This window comes from Rhinolophus sinicus, chromosome 15, assembly GCF_057876585.1.
Source record: "Rhinolophus sinicus isolate RSI-liver-muscle chromosome 15, RSI-T2T, whole genome shotgun sequence".
Classification (NCBI taxonomy): Eukaryota; Metazoa; Chordata; class Mammalia; order Chiroptera; family Rhinolophidae; genus Rhinolophus; species Rhinolophus sinicus.
The window spans coordinates 82,116,274-82,134,263 of record NC_142515.1 but is presented as its reverse complement, the minus strand read 5'-3'; the positions used below and the strand labels follow the sequence as shown (position 1 = coordinate 82,134,263).

The following is a 17,990-nucleotide window of genomic DNA, read 5'->3' as shown; positions in this document are numbered from 1 at the left end:
TATGGTCATGAGAGCTGAGGCTCTTTTTCAGCACTGATGCAGGTACTGAGTACATGCGTAGCTGTGGGGAGTGAGGTGCCCTCAGGAAGAGGCTATGCCGCGAGGAAGCCTTCCAGTGCTTTCTGGGCTGAAGATTATTGCTGGTGCCTATTCTCTTACCTTCCCCTGTGATTACCTCTAGTGATTTTGTTTTTCTTTTCTTTTTTTATTTGAGGCTATATACAGTTAACTACAAAAAAAAAAAAAAAAAAAATCAGTTCTCTTTTCTAAAAGTTTGCTGCAGAAGGGGCAGAATCCAGCATGTGCTCAGTGTTCTTGTGAACTGAAAATTTAGATATATTCATAGTAACACAGACCTAAATTATGCATTGTTAATATAGTAAACACTTTTTTTTTATTGTATTGCTTAAGTTATAGAAGCTAATCATCTCTTTTAGGATTCTTTTTTTTTTCATCCATATATAGGCAGGTTTAAAAAAGTTCAAATCCATTTGAGGTTTATTCATTATATTATCTCTAGAATCATTTGAGTATTTCTGTCCCCAACCATTTATTTTGTGAAAAATTTGATTTTTTTTAAAACAATCAAAATCATTAAAAAATCCACTGCTGCTTTGTGCCTTTTTTGGATAAAATAATTTAATTATTTTTTATATTTCTTCCTTAGCCTTCCTAAAATTGAGTTATTAATTTATTATTTTGTCAGTTTTGAAATGTATCTTTTCTCTCTAGATTGATTTCCATTTCATTAAGATTTTATTTATTATCATGCAGCTGTGGTGTGTTGTGTTGTTTTCTGTGTGGAGAATTCTGCTGGAAGAGTTAGTAAGGCAATACAGAAGTATTTCCATTTAAGCCAAATCCTGGTTTTTTCAAAATTACTGTGAATTATAAAGAAGGCAACAATAAACAAATTTTGTTCTATCAATACTACATGAAGTAATTTGCCTTTACTATCGTCCTGATTCATAGAGTGAAAAACCACATCCTTTTATATACTATGTAAAACATCCGTTTAAAGATCAGAAAAGATTCTTGTTTCCTTGTGAATTTCCCTTTGGCTTGAGGATAAAATTTGGCATATATGGGATTGTACTGGATTTGACTAGGAGAAGGGCCAAGTAAGAAACGCTGCCAGGGCAAACATTATATTTCATTACACATAAGCATCCTCAAATGTTCTCAGTCTCATGGCTTACACTGTGTCTTTTCTCTATTGATCATCACATAAAATGGAAGTAAAACATTGTAGTTTTTGGTAAATATCATTCTATGTTCTATGTTTGAAATGGTGTTATACCTTAGAACTATGGAAAGAATGGCATTCTATGCAATGTTAAGCAAAGAGCAAATTCAAACAGATTTTGCTAGGGAGATACTTGTACATTTTACTAATGAATAACTCAGAGAAAAGAACATAAGTCTTATATTAAATATTTAATTTTATATAATGACTAGCACATTGTTGACCATTTATTTTAAATCATTATGTTAGTAATAATTGTTCATGGTAATGTATTTCTTGATCTTTGTTGTGGGTCTATTAAATGCTAGTAAGAAATGACATCATTCAGTCTTTCCAATCCTCCCTTCCCCAATTAATATATATATATATATATATATATATATATATATATATATATATATATATATATATATATCTCAGATAGGGAATAATAAATTAGCTCAATTAGTACACATTCAGATACCACTGGTTGATGGATTTGAAAGCCTTCATTGATTCTTTTTCTTTTTCATTTCTTCCTTTTTCTTGTTCTAGACAATGTTGTTAAAATACTTAACATTCCTATTTCTCTTGATTCTAGTAATTGAAAATATTTAAATTGCTTTAGTTGTAACATAATGCTATTGGTTATAAAGTAATTAAAAAAGCAAACTCCAGTTTACCCTGTTTTATAAGACTTATGATTAACTATTGAATTATTTATCAACATTGGTGACCCTTGGATGAGAAATAAGTTCTCAAAATATAATTGAAATAAATATAATTTATTAATATAATGCATGTGATATTAGCTTTATTAATTAAGAAATCTTGAAGTGGAAAATTGAGTTACCATTTTTCCTCCAGATTAATTTCCTAGTTTCTACAGTGAAATCAAAATAATACGGAAACTATTTGGCCAGTGCAATTTCAGGGTTTATCTTTCATATTTTCCACATTCAGTGCATCTTCTATCTTGGCTTTGTGAGGGAAAAATTCTAAAATCTGATAACACATGAAGATCTGTAAGATATAATGGTTCATTTGAATAGCTACTCTTAAAATATTTGCATTCTGTTTTCCTTGACTTTCTCTCCCCTTATTGTTTTAATGCTATGTTCTCGCCTCCATTAATGTTCTGTGGTTTAATGTCATTTACTATGCATATGACTCATCCAAAATTTGTGTTGGATTTACTGCTCTCTCTCTCTGGAGCTCCAAACTTACTACACAGAACTATCACCTGCATTTTACGCTTTTCCCTCTACCTCAGCATGACGCAAGTGGTCCAGGATTGTCTTTCCTGGATATGTCACTCACTGATTGTGTGATCTTGGGAAGATTGCTTTAATGGCCTCAATTTCACAAACTATCATTAGTTTAAATAACACAAGCAATATGCTTAGAATTCTGTCTGCAGGCGCTCAGTAATTGCTCTTTTGGCCAACTCTTCACTCGCTGACCTTTTGTCTCCAGTCTTCCGTTTCTGTCAGTGGGATCTCTATCCAGTCACCGTATCACCATCTTGAGTTTGCTCTTTTCCTTGCCTCTCATACCATATCTGTGAACTCTCATCAATTATTTTTTCTTTGATCCCAAGTGACTATACTCTAGGTTATGATATAATTGCCTGGGTCACTTTATAGATGGCTTTTACTCTTCCTGACACCTGGCTCTTCCTTCCTTATTTAGTTCTCATGCATTGTTAAGAAAAAACTTCCTGGAATATGGTTTTTATAGTTTTTACCCTATTTATAAATTTTCAAGGGATTCCCCAATATGTACAAAACAAAGTCCAACTTACATTGTTTTAGATTCAGGACCCTTAGTAATGAGTTGTCTAGTCATTACCCTCTTTATCTTTTCTATTCTATCTGCAAACCTTCCCTCCTGTCTCACTAAGCTGCTTTGATTGCAGATAAACACCATGTTTTCCTTTCTCAGTCTTTGTTAATTTTCTGTCCTGCCTCAGTGCCTCAGAACGTTCTTCTCCTCTGCCCATACAACCAAAATCAAACCCATGTTTTAAAGATACAGCTCAGAGCTTTCCCTCTTCCCAGTGATTTCAAGCAATCCAGTTGTTTCCTAATCTAAATTCACTTCATTTGTATGTTTCACTGCTCTCTGCTTTATATTAGTTACACGTCCCCTTTGCCCATTTTGTCTTTAAGTTTCTTGATGGCAGACTCCATATCTTCTTCATCTTGGTATTCACTCAAGGGTTGTAAAGAAAACTTTTCACATAAACTTTTCATAATTATTTGTTCATAATTACTTTTCATATATTATTTGTTGAATAAATATATGAATAACTATTGATTTAGTTATGGCTTATGTAATTCCCAAAAGGATTTGAAAAAACTATGAGGATGGAATTAATGAATATAGCTATAAAATAGGTGCAGTCCTTGCTATAGTAGATTTTCTATAATGTGAGAATTGTCTCAACATTTGCTCTTTATTGCTTAAAATACTTTGAGACTCTGAATGAATTTATTCTTACTATAGTTTTGAGTTTACATTGAAAATTACTGAGCCAGTTGCATCTTAAAATCTTTAGATTCAAATCAAAGATGTGAGAAACATTCCTTTTTTCTTTTGCAAAATATTTTTAAAAATGAGATATTTATTAAGCAACCTAAGTACAGTGGTGTTTCTCATTCAATAAAACATATCATGGGAGACGAAATGTTTTAAGTGATGATAATTTCTAATTCACAGACAGTATTTATTTCTGAATAAATATCTGTGGAACTGGGATTTTCCCAATTTTAGTGCTATGTATATTCAGTGGCATTTTAGCAGTAGTTTAAATCTTAACTTTACTGAAAGATTCTTTACATTTTCAACTAAAGTAGATTCTGTAATTTTTTTTTAAAGAGACAACTATTCAGAATGAACTATTCTCAAGATGTTTTAATGAAATAAAGAAAAGTTTATGATAGCCAATATATTTAGCATTTGTTGTCTAACAGATGAACTTATGAATTTTCTAGAATGTTTTTTGAAACATGCTTTTCTGTGATTCATTTAGTCAAAACATATTTTGCCCTTTAAAAAGGAACATCTCTGTCAATGCTCCAAATACAGTCTATAATGTAAGCTTCTAATTAGGAGCTTTACCACACAAAACTTACATTAGGATTTTGGCATAACATAAATATTGTACATTCCTCATTTTTCAGTTTCCAAGATATACAGTTAGCCATTTTTTGGTGTGTGGAATTCTTAAAAGTGATTGGTAGTTTCTCTTTAATTTATTTTGAAATAATTATTGACTGTCCAAATTTTAATTACAACTTGGCTTTCTTATTAATAATAATGTAGTAGGCCCTCTATATCTGCTGGTTTTACATCTGCAGAATCAACCTTGGATCAAAAATATTTTTTAATAAGTTACGTTGTTGCTGACGTGTACTATGAGGTTAGGCCTACATTGGTTGCATCTGTACTGAACATGCACAGACATTTTTTCTTGTCATTATTCCCTAAACAATATAGTATAACAAATATTTACATTACATTACATTGTTATAGGAATTATAAGTAATCTAGAGATGATTTAAACCATATGGGGGGATGTGTATAGATTACTGTACATGCAAATACTACTCCATTTTACATAAGGGGCTTGAACACCCCTGGATTTTTGGTATCCTTGGAGGGTCCTTGAACCAATCCTGCATGGATACTGACAGACAACTATATACTTTTTTCTACCATGATGAAAGTTTACATAGTAAACTTTTTATGTTTCAAAGGCTAAGGATACAGGAAAAGCTTGAAAGCTCTCATGCTGTATTTTAGTCTCAGTGTTTTCACGTACGCAATTACGAGGTCGGACAATTAAGTTTGCGAACCCATCCTAGAAAAATTGCTACATACCTCATTACTGAATATCACTACGGTTACCTTCAAAGTACTCCCCTTGGGAAGCTATGCACCGATGCCAGCACCTAGTCCACCCTTCAAAGCAATTTTGGAACTCTTTTTCTGGAATGGCCATCAGAGCTGTCATTGTATTATTACCCTTGAAGTCCAGAATGTCATCAAAATGTGTTCCTTTCAATATTTCCTTTATCTTTGGGTAAAGAAAGAAGTCATTGGGCCAGATCAGGTGAGTAGGGAGGGTGTTTCAATACAGTTATTTGTTTACTGGCTAAAAACTCCCTCACAGACAGTGCTCTGTGAGCTGGTGCATTGTTGTGATGTAAGAGCCATGAATTGTTAGTGAAAAGTTCAGGTCGTCTAACTTTTTCATGCAGCCTTTTCAGCACTTCCAAATAGTAAACTTGGTGTGTTTTTGTCCAGAAAGGGTGTTTGTTCACTTGGTACAAATTCATAATGAATAATCCCTTTGATATAAAAAAAGTTAACAATATCGTTGCCACAAGTTCTCGAACTTGATTGTCAGACTTGGTATTTATTCACACATTTGTATATTCAACAAGTATTTATTTAGTGCCATTTTATGCTCTAAAGAGGGAGTAGAGCTACCAGATCTAGCCTTTCGATTGTGGCATGATCCATTGCCATGAGATTGTTAATTCTCTCTGTGCCTCGTATCTCTCCTATGTTAAATGAAAGAAATATTCTGGATCTTACCAACCCCCAAAATATGGTGGGATAAAATAAGATCATATAATTGAAAGCTTTTTTTTAAAGTTTCTGTGAAGAATGATGCCATAAAATTCTAAGGTACCATTATATAATACTGATGCATTTTATGAATCTATCGTCTTTCGTGCTAAGTAAGACCCTTAAAATTCTGACATTAGCTTGTGCTCCTCTAGCGCTTATACATTGTTCCAGAGTCATATAAAATATGAAAGTATAACATCATAGTCATGGGATACAGATGATGAGTCCTGACATGTAACACGTATGTACTTGAAACAAACAGAAATGCTTTGTGATTATAGTTTGTGGCTTCATTGTTGTTAATGTCGTTATTAGCAAGTTGGGAATAATGAGGAAGGAGAAAGTGTGCAACTTCAGTTGAAAGGGTAAATTCTGTTTGGAACTATTAAGGTTAGGGTCCGTTTGTTCTTTCACTAATCTCATAAGGTAATTTCTGAACAAAATGCCAGCAACTCTTGGTAAGTAGTTTTGCCTTTGAAAAATAGGAAGCATCTCGTTAGGGCATCAGGTTTGGCTTATTCACATATTCCAGTGAATTTATTATGAAATTAAAATTTTCCTAGTCCTTCTGGGGAAAGGGAAAAAATCCTCTCCTTCCCCTCTTCGTTCTTATGGCTGGTCAAATAATTAAAATGACATAAGGCAGATGAAGAGGAGAAAATCGAGTTTAATACCTACGCCTGGGGAATTCACATAAGCATGAACATTCCAAAGATAGTAACGCACACTGAGGTATACGTGTCGTTCTGGAGTAAGGAGAAGGAGGGAGGGGTCTGGGACTTCAACGGGAAGTAAGGCAAGTTACAGGGAGATGGGTGACAGAGAAGACTTGGATCAAACAGGCCTTGAGAGGTTCTTTCCTGTCTATCACATCTAGATCATGTTAATATATATGGTTATCTCTGGTGACAGTTTTTCCCAGAACAGGCCTTCTATCTTAAGTTCTTTAAGGCATTTTGGGGGAAGGTCAGAGGTTCTTCCTGAGTCTTTTGTTTCTTAAAAAATTAAATATTTCCATGCCAGAGAGACACGTTTTAGTGTGGTGAATTTTGCTGCCCTATGTCATTGTATATAAAAGAATATAGTATATTGTGATCTTTACTGTTTTTAGTCTTCCTGATTGCAGGAAGAAATAAATACAAAGGAATAAGTAATGATTGCTTTAAAAATGAGACATTCTCCTGACTAATGTTTTTTACTTTTTTGACAAATGTTTTTTCTGAACTTACGTGGCCAGTGGTAAACATTGGACAATTCGTCATCCCCAGAAAATGATGCAAAATATATTATTGAACTTCTTAATAATCATTATTCTTTCATTCTTGTTCTGTTTATTTTCCCGTTGACATATACAATAATTATTTTTCATATGGAAATGTAGGTTGAGTTTCAGAAGCTGCTTGAGATTTTGTTTGACCCTTTGATAACTGAGAACTGAGAGGCACAAAAATTATTTTCCAAGGGAAGCATTATAATCATTTTTATACCAAGAAGCACTGTCACCGTCATTATTGTAATCATCATGCAGCCATTACTATGCAGACATATAAAAAGCTTTAATGATGGAGCATTTGCTCTCACAATATACCTTGGGATTGGTGCATATATTTTGCCTTTTTTTTTTTTTTCAAATTAAATGCAGCTGCTGAAGCTCCAAGATGGTGAGAGACTTGCTGAAGATCACACACACACACACACACACACACACACACACACACACACACACATACATTAATAACAGAGTTAGAGTAAGAACTCATGAAGTTACATTACTAGGTCAAGTATATTGGCCACTAAATAACCTTACTATTCTACTGATGTTTAACGGAAAAATTGTATGCTGCATTGTGATATATGGGGCGGTACGGCAGCCATAGTATAGGTCAATTGTTAATTTTCTCTAAGCCCTAGTCTTTTTGTAGCTGTAAGCAAATCACTTTAATTTCTTGATCTTTAAGAATGTGGCATTGTTTGCCAGTGACTTCCCTGTTTACTAAATGTGGTGTGTTATGGATGATAGAGCTGAATTGTATTTTCCAGTGTGGCTTCAGTAACCTCTCACATTACACATGCTTTTGAGCAATGTGACTTTGCCATTCCCCTATCAAGGCTGAGTGTCTAATTCCTTTCCCTTGAAACCTGGGCTGGTCTTTGTGACTCACTTGTAACCAGTAGACTATGCCAAAAGTGATGCAGCATGAATTCCCAGACTAGGTCAGCAGAAGCTCTACAGCTTCTGCCTTGGTCTCCTGGAGCAATTATTCTTCCTCTCAGATTCTCCCTGTGGGAAGTCTGGCTCATCCTGAGATTCCCAAGTCACCCTGAAAGGCCACATGTAGCATTGACAGCCCTGGCTGAGCTAAGCCTTTAAATCATCTCAGTTCTAATGCCAGACTTTATGAGAGAAGAAACCTGCAGATAATTCTAGACCTCAGTTCTTTGAGTCGCCTTCATTCCTTCAAATTTTGCCAGCTGAGGCCTCAGATGCTTCAGACTAGATGCAAGCCATCTATACTGCATACTGTCTCAATTTCTGACCTATTAAAAAAAAAAAGTTGTTAGTGCTTAGTGCTATTTGTTATGCAGCAATAGGGAATTTGAACAGATGGTAAAAATAAACTCTCTGGATAAAATAAAACTTGTTTTAATATCTATCTCAATGTCTCTGCTGGAGCAGAGAAGCTTTGATAGTGCAATTGTATTAATATCTATATGAATTAATTAATATCTGTATTACTACCATCATCCCTGTTGAGATTCTTATGCACAGATTGTCAGCAGCCTGACCAGTCACACACCCTTTCCACTGATATTAGCTGTAGCCCCAACCCCCCACCCAAATTCTGCCCACTGGAATCAACAAAACTAGACTGAGTACTGGTCCTAAAGTACCTACAGCAGTGGATAGGCAGTGGTCTTTGGATTTGGGACATGCCCACAGTGATTAAAGAGCCTTATAGAAAAATCAGAGTTTGGTGTAGTTCTGTTGCAGAGACAAAGCATCTTGGTAAACAGTGACTTGGGTGAGGGAGAGGAAGTCCCTGACACTTACCTACCGAATCCCTTAGGGAGCTATGTATATCTAGCTGTTTCCTTTACTACCCCTACTGCAAGGATTAATACAAATAATAGTAAAAGAGTTAAAATGCACCTCTGAAGAGGAAATAGCAAGATACTGACCAATACATATGCCATAATTCCATTTTTGTAAAAAAAAAATGTGTGTGCCCATACACACACACGAGATCTATGAAAGAGTAAAAACCAGTCTTTAAGGGAATATACCACATTGTTGAGAATGGGTCATTATCTCTATGGATAGAATTAGAACACAGGAGAGGGCAGGTTAGGAAATGAGAATTAATTCTCCCTCCCCCTCCCCCTCCCCCTCCCCCTCCCCCTCCCCCTCCCCCTCCCCCTCCCCCTCCCCCTCCCCTCCCCCTCCCCCTCCCCCTCCCCCTCCCCCTCCCCCTCCCCCTCCCCCTCCCCCCTCCCCCTCCCCCTCCCCTCCCCCCTCTCCCCTCCCCTCCTCTCTCTCTCTCTCTCTCTCTCTCTCTCTCTCTCTCCCCCTCCCTCCCTCCCTCCCTCCTCCCTCCCTCCCTCCCTCCCTCCCTCTCCCTCTCTCCTTTTTGCCTTCTCTCTTCCACCCTCCTGCCTTTCCCCCTTTTTTCTGATTATCATGGAACAAAATCATTGCAACATATCTTGTAGATCTCTCTTGTTAAAAACTTGGTCTCCCAAAAGGCATGCATGTTCCACATTTTATTAGACACCCCACACATATCACTGCAGATACTCTCAGTCTCTTTTTGTTTCAAACATTACTGAGTTATCCAGCTCTGCACAGACTCCAGTCGACTTCACTCAGGTGCAACCTGACAACTCCTCACCTTACGCTCCAGTTACAGAACTCTTTTCTCCTGCCAAAGGGCTTCTTTGTGGACTTCAAAGTGTGGGATGCTTAACACCTCAAACAAGCAAAACTCAGAAGTGTGAGGGATTTAACAATCAGTCTATCGCAGGAGCTTTTACTAGTGGAAAAGGGAGACAGTAGATAACAATTTCCCTGTTTTCCGCTCTAGATGGAATGTCCTAAGGTGAAGTTCATGTGGCTACTCAGAAGACAATCCTGTGAGATTGTAGTAACATTAGTCATGACCGATTTGGTAAAACATCTCACCTTATCCCTTCCTCCTGCCCTATTTCACTCCCCTTGTCTGGCACTCCTGTTGCCTGAGATTGCATTTCTTTATAAAGTCATAGCACATCAGTCTATGCTTCAGGCTCTGCAGTCTGCTGAACCCAGTATAAGAACATAGAGAAGAGGAATTTCTTAATTTCAGGTTTCCTGTCCAAACCTGTAACACATAACATCTTGACAAACTGTTGTCCAAAATAAATAAATAAATAAATAAAATAAATAAATAAATAAATAAATATCAAGATTGTGGCCACATGTTAATCAATCTGAGATTTAAACTCAGGGCATCAATGTGTGCTTCGTGACTACTGGGCCAAAATATCAAATACATACTTTTGTACAACAAAAGATGCAAAAGGTAAAAATTTATATTATAATGGAAGCCATTTCTTGGTAAAGTGATTTGTGGGACCTAAGATAAGAATGGCTAAGGAGCACTTATTTCGTAAGGAATTAGGGGCCGGCTGAGGAAGAAGAGATGGTTCTTATTAAAAATGAGCAGTGGGAGGGCAGGGTCTTAAGATGGCTGTGAGGCAGTTAGTTGGCCCCTGACTCAAAAATGTGGAGTAGGCTGCTACCTCCTGGCTTAAGTGAAAGTGACACTGGGTTGAATTCTGAAGATGAAGCCACATTAGAGAACTCTGGACTTAGCTTCCAGGAACATAAAGAAGATCGGAGCGTTTGAAAAACAGAGATTTTAGATTTCCCTACAGATGGATCAAAGACTGAAGCAGAGGCAAATGTAAATGCATTATGAAGAGGGGCCTTCTGGAATTCACTTAAATATGTGGAATATGTTTCAGTAATTCCATCAGAAACCTTCTGAACAGAAAACTTCAAGATTCAGAAGGAAAAAATAAAAGCAAAACTCCAGAATAGGTAAATAGAAGAATGAAGAAGGATTGCATAGTGAACAGTCCTCAAATGAAATCAAGTGGTAGGAGCTTACTCAGTACTTTGTGGAGTCAATGATAGGTTTGAACCCACTGTTAACAAGAAAAAAAGAAAAAAAGAAAAAAAAAAGACAAGTTGGGCCTTGAAAAGAGCATAGACCAGGCTGTGGAAGAGTGGAATACTGGGAAGGCTGAGGAACTCAGAAACCAGCTAGCTGTTCGAGAGCTTGGTGTGAAAATTGCTGAAGCATTTGCCTGCCACAAGTGTGTAAACGCCAAAAAGGATGCTGAAAATTCAAAGGTTGCTCAAACAAAGAACACTGTTTTATGGGGGTTTGAAGCAAAGAGAGGAAACAAGAGCAACATGGGATATATGTAACTTGCCAGAGTTCTTCAAGACATTTGAGTCTTTACTTGAATTTTCACTTGAGTCTTCAATTGCTCAATTTACTGAAAATATTTTCCTGCTTATGTTAAATATGTTAGGAAATTAACAGAAGTAGAAAACATGAGCATAAATTTGGAAGTTGATTATCAAATCTTTTCTGGGTTTTTCTAAAGAGTTTATCCTGTTGAAGTGAATGGAATGGAGCATTCTGTTATTTGTGCAAGAAATCTGAGCATACATACTTGTATGGAGAAAAAATACAATTTTATTTATTTTTATAGACCTACAGTATAAAATCAATTTTACTTTCCATCTAGTTTGTATAGCACAGCCAATGAACTCCTTGTACTTTCTTGTTTGTACTCACTGTAACTGCACTTACTCTGACATTGTGTTTTTAAGATTGGCATTTGTTTATAACGGATTAGTCATAGGGGCATGAAAGTCTCAATTACTATTGTCTTTACAAATGACTTTATCTTAATGATATAAAAATAATTATTGCTTTATTAGAGGCAGTAGAATTGATACTTTACAGTCACATAATAAAAGCAATTGATTAATTTTTGTATACCTTCATATAAAATATTATAATTTTTTTAAAAAAGGATAGACTATAGTATTTGGAGGGTAATTTAAATTCAACTCTGCCTGGGAATGTTTTCCTAAATATTTCTCTTAGCCATGTCATTCTTTACATTATGAGATGATTCTTAGAAGATGGTAAAATTGTATTAGACAGTTATAACTCAAGACAGTATAACTTTGAACATTCTTTAGAAAATGAGCAGTGAGAGTGATGGGAGAAACCCAAGAGGGACCAGTGATCTGGAAGCAGAGTTCAAATGATGTACACATGTAACGCAAGATGAAGAATGAAAAGTCTCCATTGGAATTGGTCCTGGAAACTTGTCCAAACACCCCGTACTCATTGTGGAAAGCCATCTCTAAAAGGTGGCTAAAGTTCTCTAAAAGTAAAACCAAATATACTAATAAAACACATTCAAGTTACTGCCACATGCTAACATTTAGTGGTCATATCTAATGAATTGTTTACTAATATTCTAGTAGAAAAATTTTGGAATTTGTGAGCTAATAATGAGCTAGAGGAACATCATTGAAGGAAAGGGGATAAAGCAATATGGCTGATTGGGGGTAGAGCTTGGGCAGGGATCCAAGTCTCCATGTTCTTATTTTGTATCTTCACTGAAGTCATAGAGTCCTTGAAATGACCAGGTCTGTGACTGTCACGAGGCTTAGTACCTAGAAAGTTCTCAGTGTGCATTTATTGAATTAATATCTGTGACCACATCATAAATGTTTACAGCAAAGCTGCTCTCTTCTTATATTTAAACATGTCCTTATCAATGCAAGATATAGAGGAAAGAAATGCCTTTTGTAAGATAGTAATAGTATTCAATACTGTTGTAAGATAATAACAGTATTCAATAACAGTATTCAATGCTGTCAGAAAGGTTTTCATCAATATGAAATCAATATTAAGTTCTATGAAATTGCTAAGGCGGTCAAAGTAATGGGAAAAAAGGAAAGAACACGACACATACACACCTTTTAAAAATTCTGTGAGGATTCAAGATTTCAAGAGATTGTCTATTTCAGCATCAGGGCTTACTTAAGATTCCGTAGGTTTATTACTGTTGATGGGATCATGATTGAGACGGGCTACCAAAGTCTCTAAGTACAGGGCATTTTCAAACTTTGTCAAAACACTTTCTTGTGCTCAAAGCATATTTGAATTACTGGTAATGTGCTGCTCTCTGACAAAGCAATCTAAACACTATAATCTAGCAGGAAAATTGGGGACGTCAAGGACTGCCTAACTATAGTTATGTCAAAGCACATGATAAAGACTGTCTCTAGGAATGCATCTTTTTTGACATACTACTGAAGGTTTGAAAAAGTTTCTCAAATACTGAAGTCTCGAAATAAAAAAAATGGACTATTGGCAAATTGTGAAATAATGTTTTTTAAAATGACAGTAAGGCCTCGAGTATCTGGCACACAGAAACGCATCAATGAATAAGTAAAATTATGCCTTTATCCAAATGAAATGGATGCTCCAAAGTTCTTGCAGTAAAGCTTATGTACTTAAATTGTGACACAGCCACTTGGCCCCCTCATTCAGAAATCATTGACTTTTATTGATATACAACTTAACTACAAACTCAGGCTGCAAATTAAATAGGATGATAGGAAAGCTTTTTTTTAAAAAAAAGGTTTGACATTAATAGAAAATCCCTCACTTAACCAGAAATATAAATAGTAAGTATGACTAGCATTTGGTTAATGAAGGTTTTATTTTATATTTGTAAATACACATTATTTCATTAAAAACTTTGTTTCTTTTTATGGAAACTCTTCAGTAATTCAGATTCAGTTGTAATATTGTTAAATTTCAAAAGTATCTTTTTAAACCATATTTTGTTAAATCATAAAATGGGATAAATAGAACTTTTAAAACTTTTAAAAAAATGATATTTAACTTCATAGCTACCTTCTGAAGAAGAATTAAAGGTATAAATAATACAAATTTACTACATTAGCGATCAAAATGTAATGTCCTCAAGGGATGTCTTATGGAGGATTCAGTTCTTTCCTTGTAAAGTAATGTACATTGTACTTAGATGGTAGGGTTTAGCTAAGGTCCTCATTTGGAAACAAACCTTTAATATGCAAAATCTATAAAATGTCAATATGAATAAAGCTAACCAATTGTTAATTCAACTTTCTAATGTATTTACTATGGCTTTCCTCTGTTGGCTCTCTTTTTCTAGTCCAATATTTAGTAACTTGAGCTAGAGAGGAATGGGTTCCCAAGTTCCCGGGTTTTCTGAATTTGCTTTTTAATTCAACTCAGTTATTTACTCAATGGAAATTACTTTCAAGAAAAGACTGTGGAATCTCTAGTCTAAAAATTGAGAAACTACCAATGTTTACTTAGTTTTACATATACATATACAAGAGTGAGTTTCATAGAGCATTAGAAGTGGCAACATAGAACCGGCATGGTTGGCTGGGGTTGCATACCTGACCTTATTTGTAAAGATCAAGGAACAAGGAAGTAAGTGTAGAGCTCAGAGTTGGCTTGGCCTTGGGGCATTGGCTGACTGGATATACTGTGTTTCTTGGTCAAATGGAGCATTTACAGGATCACAGAAGTTCAGTTTGCAGACATGGCATGCTGGACAGGAGAGGCTCCATCTTGAGCCTAGATATTTATTTCAAGGTAGTAAAACTGTTTGAATATTCCTGGTGTTGGAAATACCTGCTGATAGTGGGAAAGAAGAAAAAGAGACAGTTACAGCAGACAAACAGCAGCAACCCAGAGCAATGTCAAAGAAGCAAGAAAGGTAAGATGCATGGGGTGATCAAAAGTATCAAAGTGGCAGTAAGGCCTTCACGTTTAAATGAGATCTAAGCCAAAGCCATCAGATTTGTCAGGAAAGAGGTTTTGGTGTCAGTGAAGAATGTAACTTTAATTGGGTGTTGGATTCAGTAGCCTGATTTTTGAGGAATTAAGGACTAATAGGGACATGGAGTCAATGTCAGCAGGTATGTAATTTATTCAAAGATTTGTAAATAAAACAAAATGAATAATAAGTAACATGGCATGGTCTAGGAAAAAAGTTGTTCAAGATGGTAGAGAGTTGAGTCTATTTGAAAAAGGTGCTTGGATTTGGAATTTGAAGAACCGAATGAAAGATGTCAAGGCGGAACAGTTATATAATGCTGAAAGCTAAGGTGGATTTACGGGCATGTAGCTGACCGAGTTAGACAATGACCAGTGAGGTGGAGGAAGGCCCAAATAAGAGCATCCATTGTCAGGGATATAGCAAGTTAACCGAGATTGTAGGAGTCAAAGAAAAATGAATGTCTCTAAATTTCAAAGTCATCATTTAAAATGCGTTCCAGCTCAGTCCTCATTGTTCACAGACACTGTATTTGTGAATTTACCTACTCACTAGCATTTCTTGGTAACTCCAAAAGCAATAGTCTCAGCACTTTCCCTGTTGCCCACATGCACAAGGGAGCAAAACAGTTTGAGTCACTGATGGACACGTTCCCAGCTGAGGTCAAGCTCTCCCTTCTTGTTTCAGTCTCATGCCATGAGTTAGTCTCCTTTATGTCGTCCAGTGAGTGCCATGTTTCCCCCATTCTTTGCATTTTGTTGCTGATTTCAATGTTTAAATTGGCCTCACGCATAGTGCTGAAGAGCTAGTATTCCCAAATGCAGGAAAGCTGTGATGTGCCTTATAGAGAAAATATGTGTGTCAGATAAGCGTCATTCAGGCATGGGTTACAGTGCTATTGACTATGAGTTCAGTGGTAGTGAAGCAACAATGTATATTAAATAAGGTGTCTTTCAACAGAAACAGACATAAAATAAAGTTATGTATTGATGAGTTGATGGAAATGTGACCAGATACTCGCGCAGGGACCTAATCTGGTATTTCCCTTAGAAACAATGATTCAGTATTTGCTAATTCACTGTTCACAGTGAGTGTTTAGAACATAACTACTGTGAATTACGAGAATTGACTGTATTTGTAAATAGCCTGTATTTAAATAGATTATTGAAATGGCATATTGACACACCTTTAAAATATTTCTCAGTTCTGTGTTTTATTCTGCCATAATACATACTTTTTATGGCCTGAAGTATGGTGATTGATAAAACATTTTTCTTAACATGTTGCGTACGGCGGGGTTTAAATCCCTCGTGAAGATTCTCGTGATCCGTATGCAACGTGTTAAGTTTCTGTATTGAAGCAAAGAAAATGTATTTTATTATCTTTTCATAAAAACCCAAACTGATTGTTTGGAAGAAACCTCATAATAATCTATTCAGTTGTTACAGATCTTTCAGGTAATGAGCCATTAAAAGTGGCTTGTGTGTTAAATTGATTTGTTAAACAATATTTTAAAAATATTTTAAATGTTTTTTATCATCTTATATGCCATAGATAACGTAAAATTGGTATGTGTATTGTCTCCATCTGCGTTTGTACAAATTCATTTCTAAAATTTGATTAATGTGAACAATTTCTTAATGTTTCCTCAGTCTTCTGCTTTTTTGTTTCAAATATCTATTTTTCCTATGAACATCTGAGATAATGTTACCATTTATATCATCAGCTAGGAAACCTGATAGAGAAGCAAAAACACTTTAGGACAGTGAGGTTTATAGTAGTTTCTGTAGAAACTATGGAATAAAATTATTGAGAACAATCTTCTCATATCGATGCCTCTGCTGCCTTCCAAAGAGAGGTCCCATAATGAATTAGTGTAAATAATCTCTGTTTAAGTAGTAGGACTCAACACATGACAGCATTCTTAATATTTAATATTGATCCTTCTGAGAATTTAACAGTTAGGCAAAGACTATCAGTTTAACAGGCATTTAATAAACCAAATAAGGTTAAGTGGAATATTTCTGAGACAAAAAGGTAGAAGTGATTGAAGGAAGGAGGAGAGATCAGATGAAAACTGCACACTCACTAGCAACTCTGAGCCAGAACACATCACGTCCAAATTCCTGACCCTCAAAAAGTGTGTGAGATCATTAATGCATGCTGTTTTAAGCCAATGAAATTGGGAGTAATTTGTTATGAAACAAATAATACTTATAAGTGTTACTTTGGGTCAAGGATTTAAATGTATTTTTGTTTGTATTGATTAATGCAATTTGTAAGAAAGACTAATTGAAACAAATTTTATACTGAAATCCCAGAAGTCTAGGACCATCCAGAAGATCCTAGTCCTGAGGGCATTGCCGCCTAGCTATCAGGGGACGATAAATACATAAAAATAGAACACAAACAATAGAATATAAGCAATGCTTTCTCCGCTTACGTAAATATATAATTACGTAAATATGTAAAATAGAATAGAAAAAGTAGAGTACAAGCTACACTGCTTCCCCTTATGTAAAAAGCCAGGAGGTAAAGTGGAGGGAGGAGGCAAAAAAGAACTAATGTATTTTCTTAATACCAAATTCTGCATATAACTGGGTTTCTTTACTAATAGTTAACCTGTAGCTGTGGTGGAGAAATAAATTAAACTAGAACTTAAGAAATAAACTACAACTTAAACTTTATCTGAGGAGGTTCTCCATCTCAGCACTTATCATAGAAGGAGAAAAACACTAGGACTGAATTTTAGGTTAGGTTAACACTTTTTCCCTGAGATATATGTGCTCTTGTAGTAGCTCTAATACATTAGAACTAATATGAAGTAAAATGCAATATTCTAAAATGTGAGTTGATGCTTTTGTATATTGTTTTCCTGTAGCGTGATCTAAGATTTGGAATTTGAGATACAGGGAAATAGGGACTATTTCCACAGTCCTTGTGTGTGGAGAAGACAAGAACTAAGCTGGATATAATAAAAAATAGTTTCTTGGAAAGTTTACAATGTACACATGAGGAGAGAGTGATTTGGAAGAGAGATAGGTGAAGACTAGAGGAAAAGTTTTAGGGAACTTCCATACTGAAGGCATATGAGGGCAAAGACTTGTGAAGGAAGGGAAACTAGAGATAAATTGTAACAGGAAAAACAGAGAATAGAGTTTTACAAAAGTATGGATACCTCAGCTTGACTTAAGCTATAATAAAACTCATT

At 35.5% G+C, this 17,990-nt stretch overlaps 1 protein-coding gene and 1 pseudogene across 11 annotated transcripts in view; both read left to right on the top strand.

Moving 5' to 3' along the window:
- The window catches only part of MARCHF1 (membrane associated ring-CH-type finger 1), a 639,638-nt gene that overhangs the window by 89,459 nt on the left and 532,189 nt on the right, over positions 1-17,990 (top strand). The window lies entirely within an intron of this gene.
- Positions 9,634-11,683, top strand: LOC109450090 (protein FAM204A pseudogene; annotated as a pseudogene).